Raw genomic sequence first — 6000 nt, forward strand, 5'->3', positions numbered from 1 at the left:
GCTCCGGGGTTGTCACCAGCTTGGCTGGCCGTCTGCACTGATACAATTGGCTGTATCAGAGGGTGGGAGAAGCTGGCGGGGTGGGTCCGGGTCGTTGTAAACAGCGACTCCTACAGTTCGGTCGGGGCGCCTGCTAAGCGCGGATTGGACGTGAGGGGGATAGTGTGGTCCTCCCACACGCTACGCCCTCTCAATGAGAATCCGCGCTGCCAGGTGAAAAGAAGCGGTGATTGGCTGGACGTGTGTCGGAGGAAGCATGTGGTAGCCTCCACTCTCCCAGATGATCTGACTGTGGGGGGTAAGTGCGCAGCGACCAGGAAGGGACTGGGAATTGGCATACGACTAACATTGGGATGGGAGAAAATCGGCGGAAAATGGAGGGGGAAAAAGAAGTGGTGGAGAGAATAAAGGCTAGCATATGAATTGTAGTGCCTGGTTAGGAGCGAATGATAATGGATGGATTATCCAAGTGGGGGTCCGGGGGGGGGGGGGGGGGGAGCGAACGAGAGCATATGTATGTAGGGTATTAGATAGCAAGTATTAGGTGTATATCTCGTATGCTAAATTTTTTAAAATGGTGATTTCATTGGATGTGTACTGTTAATTAATGCTTGTATGTATATCTAATTGTATATAATGTTTAAAAAAGAAAAAAAAAAAGTCTTGGCCAACTACAGACCCATTTCCAACCTCCCATTCCTGTCCAAGGTGCTGGAGAAAGTGGCTGCTGCTCAGCTTCAGGACCATCTAAACTCAAATAACCTACTTGAGAAGTTCCATTCTGGTTTCCACTCTGGCCACAGCACCGAAACTGCCCTGGTCAGGGTCACCAACGACCTGCTGATGATGGCTGATGCTGGCTCTCCTTCCCTCCTCATCCTCCTTGATCTCACTGCAGCTTTCGACACCGTCGACCATGACATCCTCAACCACCACACTCGGGGTGTTTTCAAATTAGGAACAGTTACCTCCGTTCCGTTCCCGAGAACGATAGTCCCCACTCCCCCGCTGGCCAGCTTTCACACTACCAATCTCGTTTTGTTCCCGTACACACTTGAGGGAGCAACACCCCGATGTTGGTAAAGCTGGCACTGCCACAGACGCGCTATAGCTGGTGCTTCAACCCTTCTTTGCTCTCGGAGACAGCATTTCGGGATCAAATGAGATAGAATAGAAATACTTTATTCATCCAGAGGGAAATTTGGCACTACAAATCGCTCACAGTAACCAGTAAACATTTAGGTAGACAAAAACAATGAGATCTCGACTCATTGAGTTTATGGAAACGAATGATACCGGTGATGTCTCTGACGCTACATTGTGGGAGTCTGATCATGGCAGAGGAGAGGCTGATGCTTGCGCTGAATAAGCGCTCCCTGCACTTTGGAAGCGCTCTGGGCATTCATATTTCTTATATTCAGAACTTGTAAGTCGCTTTGGATAAAAGCGTCAGCTAAATGACTAAATGTAAATGTAAATGTATATCCAAAGCGCCTTAAGGTGGTATTGAGAGGGCACATTATATCTTATGAAGCCTCTGAAAAGAGAGAAAGACGTAAGCGCTTGGCTGAAATTGAAACACAGCTTCCCTCGTTGGAGCAGGTTTACAGACTCTCACAATCCCAAACAAACCTAAATAATATTTTAAAATTGAAGTATGAATACAACTCTACACTGGGCAAGCAGGTTAGCACCCTCCTCCTTAAAAACTCAGACAGAAGCACTTGTTACAGCAAGCCTCTTCCGTATTTTGGTACAGTTGTGCTCACATTTGCAATCGTTCCGTGCCCTGTAGTGTGAGACCACTTTTCAAGTGGTCCCAGACACGGAACGGTTATCCGGAGAGGCAAGGTCAGATACCCACTATGTCACCTGTGGTGTCCCTCAAGGATCAGTCCTCGGCCCCACCCTGTTCACACTTTACATGCTCCCCCTTGGCTCTATCAGTAGCCGACATGGAATACAATTCCACTGCTATGCTGATGACACCCAACTCTACTTCAAGATCAACCCTACCCCATTTGCAGTCCTGCCATTATCCACATTGACCACCTGCCTGGAGGAGACAAAGGCGTGGATGAAGCACAATTTCCTGCAATTAAACAACTCCAAAACCGAAGCCATTCTCATTGGCACCCCACAGCAGGTATGCTCATCCACCATCACCACCATCACCTTTTCTGGCCGGACTTTCACTTCCGCGTTCGGGATGCGCGATCTGATTGGCCACTGACATTTCTCTCTGCGCCAATCACGTTACGCCTATTTCTGCCTCTAACAGCCTGCTAGCTAGCTAACGCCTAGTTCTATCACTGGTTAAGCTTGTCGACTCTTTCAAAGTTGGTTAAGGTTAGAGTTTGGAATCAGGGCTGATGGTCTATCGCCCTGCTCTAAGACAAACTCTAACATTAACCAACTTCGAAAGAGTCGCCAAGCTTAACCAGTGATAGAACTAGGCGTCATGTGATTGGTGCTGAGAGAAACGTCAGTGGCCAATCAGATCGCGCATCCCAAACGCGGAAGTTAAAGTCCGTTAGGGAAAATATACACGCGGCCAGGACATCACCCTCTCACCAACAGTCACTAACCTAGGTGTTTAAATGGACCCTCACCTGTCCTTTGAAGCGCACATCAAACAACTGTACAAAAACTCCTTCTACCACTTTAGGAACATCGCCAAACTTTGCCCCACACTCTGTGCAATGCCGAAAAGCTTGTCCATGCCTTTGTCTCCTCCAGGCTGGATTACTACAGCGCACTTCTCATCTGGATCCCTAGCAAGAACATCCAAAAGCTCCAATACATTCAGAATAGCGCTGTTAGGATCCTGATGAGAGTGCGGAAATACCACCACATCACACCCGTCCTCAAGTCCCTTCACTGGCTCCTTGTCTCACTCAGGTTGAGTATAAATTCTCTCTGCTAACTCACCGATGTTTCCATGGAAACACCCCTCTACCTTAAAGAAACATGCACTCATCTGCATGCACATTGCATGCACTCATCTGTGTTTCACTACACACATGAGTGCATGCTTACCAACTGTTAGTCTGCAACACTACTATCACCGACATCTAAGAAGGGAGATCCCCCCTTGAATGGCCCTTCTAAGGTTTCTCTCCTCCACACTGCCTGTGGTGCATTTTTCCCTATTGTTAGGTTTTAGTGAGTTTTTCCTTACCTTCGCGTGGGGTATGTCTGGGAGTGCTTGCATTCATTCATTTATTTGCATTTATTTTAAATTTGTTGGACCTTATGGTGTTCTTGTTTTGTTCTTGACTTATTGTTATGTTTCTTCTTGACTTGTTTAAATAAGACGTGTCCGGCCCATGGGGACATTAACGTGTGTTGTCGGGCCTTACAAATACATTTTATTTGATTCAATTTGATTTGAATCCTCCTCACGACACCTCCACTCTGGCTAATTTAGCTAATTTTGGTGACTACAAGTCGACTATACAAATCCTTAGTCGGGGACAGCCCATACAGTAGGCTACTGTTAAACAGAGATCCTAACAGAAAATATACATACGGATGGGGAGGAAACTTTACATTTGGAGGGGGTGGGACGGCGTGATTTTTTTTCGTAGCCGCAGTTTGCGAAGCCGCTCCCTGATTGGCTAGCCCGCGTACAGCGAAGACCCTCTCTGATTGGTTTAGCTCCGAAGGGCTCTTCCGCCTTGTACATATATTCTCTGCTTCGAAGTGGTTATGCTTTGGCCCTCTTTCGAAGTGGGTTATGCTTAGAGTACATGTCAAAATACTTCCCAAAGGTCAGTGAATACCACGATCACAACACCAGAGGGAGCTTTCTCTGGTCTGCATCCCCTTAAACAATTGTGTGTATTGAGCTGTACTGTATTGTACCCATTCTGCAATCTGTTAATAAAGTTTTCAATCAATCAATCAAAAGCTCCACAAATCATGTTAAACCCAGATTCGGCTCAAACAAGGGACTAAACACATTTAGCAATTATGCCACATCAATGTGGAACGCCCTACCCAAAGCTGTGAAGGAATGTGAATCACTACCCACTTTCAAAAACACTCTCAAAGAACACCTACGGGAGACTGCAATTCGAAACTGGCCCCTACAAATGTCCTAACCCAGTTGTACAGTAAATGACCAAGTATGGCTTTGTCAGTATTCCAATGTACAGTGTACAGTGTCCCCCACCCACCCCCTACCCAGTACCCAACCCCCCCCCCAAACCCACCCCACCTACCCAACCTCCTCCAATGTACAGTTTCTACGTCAAATGTATATACACTCTTTTCTGGACGCTTTTTGTATTGGATTAGAATACGGACAAACATTAGCTCCTTAAAATGTAATAACCAGTAAGCGTGAATACTTTCCCTAAGCCACTTGTCCTTCTGCGTTCGGTTTGCGCGATCTGATTGGCCACTGACGTTTCTCTCAGCGCCCAATCGCGTTACTCCTAACAATCGCGCCTAGCTTTCAGTTCCACAGCCCAATTCCTTCAGTCCGATCAATATAAATAACATATTGTTTTCATCTCTCTATATTAACGATCGCGTTACTCCTAACAATCACGCCCTAGCTTTCAGTTCCACAGCCCAAGTCCTTCAGTCCGACATCACATCAATATAAATAACGTATTGTTTTCATCTCTCTATATTAACGTAACTAGCTATAGTGAGTTTTAATATTGAGCACGGCATAACTTATAACTAACTTATGCCGCATAAGTAGGTAATATGCTCTTGCGCGTGACACGACTTTGGGCTTCATTATTCAGCCACAGGCAGGAGTTTTTAGATCACAGGCTGGTCATGCATAATCTCGCCCACCAGACTCTTCTACCGAATTGACTATAGGTTGCGCAAGTCAATCAATAGATTACACTTTCTGTAGGCCTAACACTGACCTACTCCTTCTGTTGTGACACAACATGACATCATGTTAGGGTTGTCACCTTCCGTGATCATGTTTGAACCAATGTGTAAAAAATCTGTTTTAGATTAGGCTGTAAAAATCTGTTCTATAGGCTATATTTAGTCTAGTTTATTAGACAAAGCATAGCGATGCACGGCGGTAGCAGTATATTGATGCGTATATTGATGCACGGCGGTAGCGAGTTAGTTGATAGTTAGTAGTATATTGATGCAGGTAGTTAGTTGATTGATTGATTGAAAACTTTATTAACAGATTGCAGAATGGGTACACTATTGTACTAACCGAAAGTTAGTATATTGATGCACGGCGGTAGCAAGTTAGTTGATAGTTAGTAGTATATTGATGCAGGTAGGTGCCTATTGCTTAATAACAGCGGAGCAGTGCTGCCTTTGCTTCCGCGTTTTCCCTGATTGGCTGCGACACGGCCCGCGGCAGGCGCGGCAACCGCAGAGCGGAGCGGCCGAGCGGTGCTCTGTCGCGGAGCGGAGCGGCAGAACTTGCGGAATTATGTAACCGCCCCTAATCCGCCATGATTTTCATTCGGCGCTTCAGCTCACCTGGCAGAGCAGGGCAGCGGTCCTGCGGTCCGTTGTTGACGAGTTCGAATCCCATCAATTTTTTTTTTTTAACGTGATTTTTTTTTTTACGTGTATTCTTTCGCCGGTTAAGGTTAGGCATGGTTAAGGTTAAGGTTAGGCATTGTTTCGGACAGACAGAGAGGCTCACGGAGGGCTCTCCACCTGGCTGGGGGCCGGGGGGGGGGGGGGGGGGGGCAGACGGAGAGGCTCTCCACCTGGCTGGGGGCCGGGGGGGGGGGCAGACAGAGAGGCTCTCCACCTGGCTGGGGGGCCGGGGGGGGGGGGGGGGGGGGGGGGGGGGGGGGGTGGGGGGGGGGGGACAGACAGAGAGGCTCTCCACCTGAGCAGCAGGGTTCTGTGGTAAAGAATCGTTTACTTGGCTTCGGTGTCGGCGTGTGTTGTCTGTGTGTCTATGTCTAGTTATGTAATTCTGTGTGTCTATGTGTGTTTTCTCTCTGTGTGTGTGTGTGGTTAACCTTGTTTCCATGTCTGATCAGCTGT

At 47.3% G+C, this 6000-nt stretch overlaps 1 protein-coding gene across 1 annotated transcript in view; it reads left to right on the plus strand.

The window, feature by feature from the left end:
• Nucleotides 1–6000, plus strand: part of LOC311235131 (uncharacterized protein) — a 102241-nt gene that overhangs the window by 74046 nt on the left and 22195 nt on the right. The window lies entirely within an intron of this gene.

The sequence above is a fragment of the Notolepis coatsorum genome (genome assembly GCF_963971535.1).
Source record: "Notolepis coatsorum genome assembly, chromosome: 10".
In the NCBI taxonomy this organism is placed as follows: Eukaryota; Metazoa; Chordata; class Actinopteri; order Aulopiformes; family Paralepididae; genus Notolepis; species Notolepis coatsorum.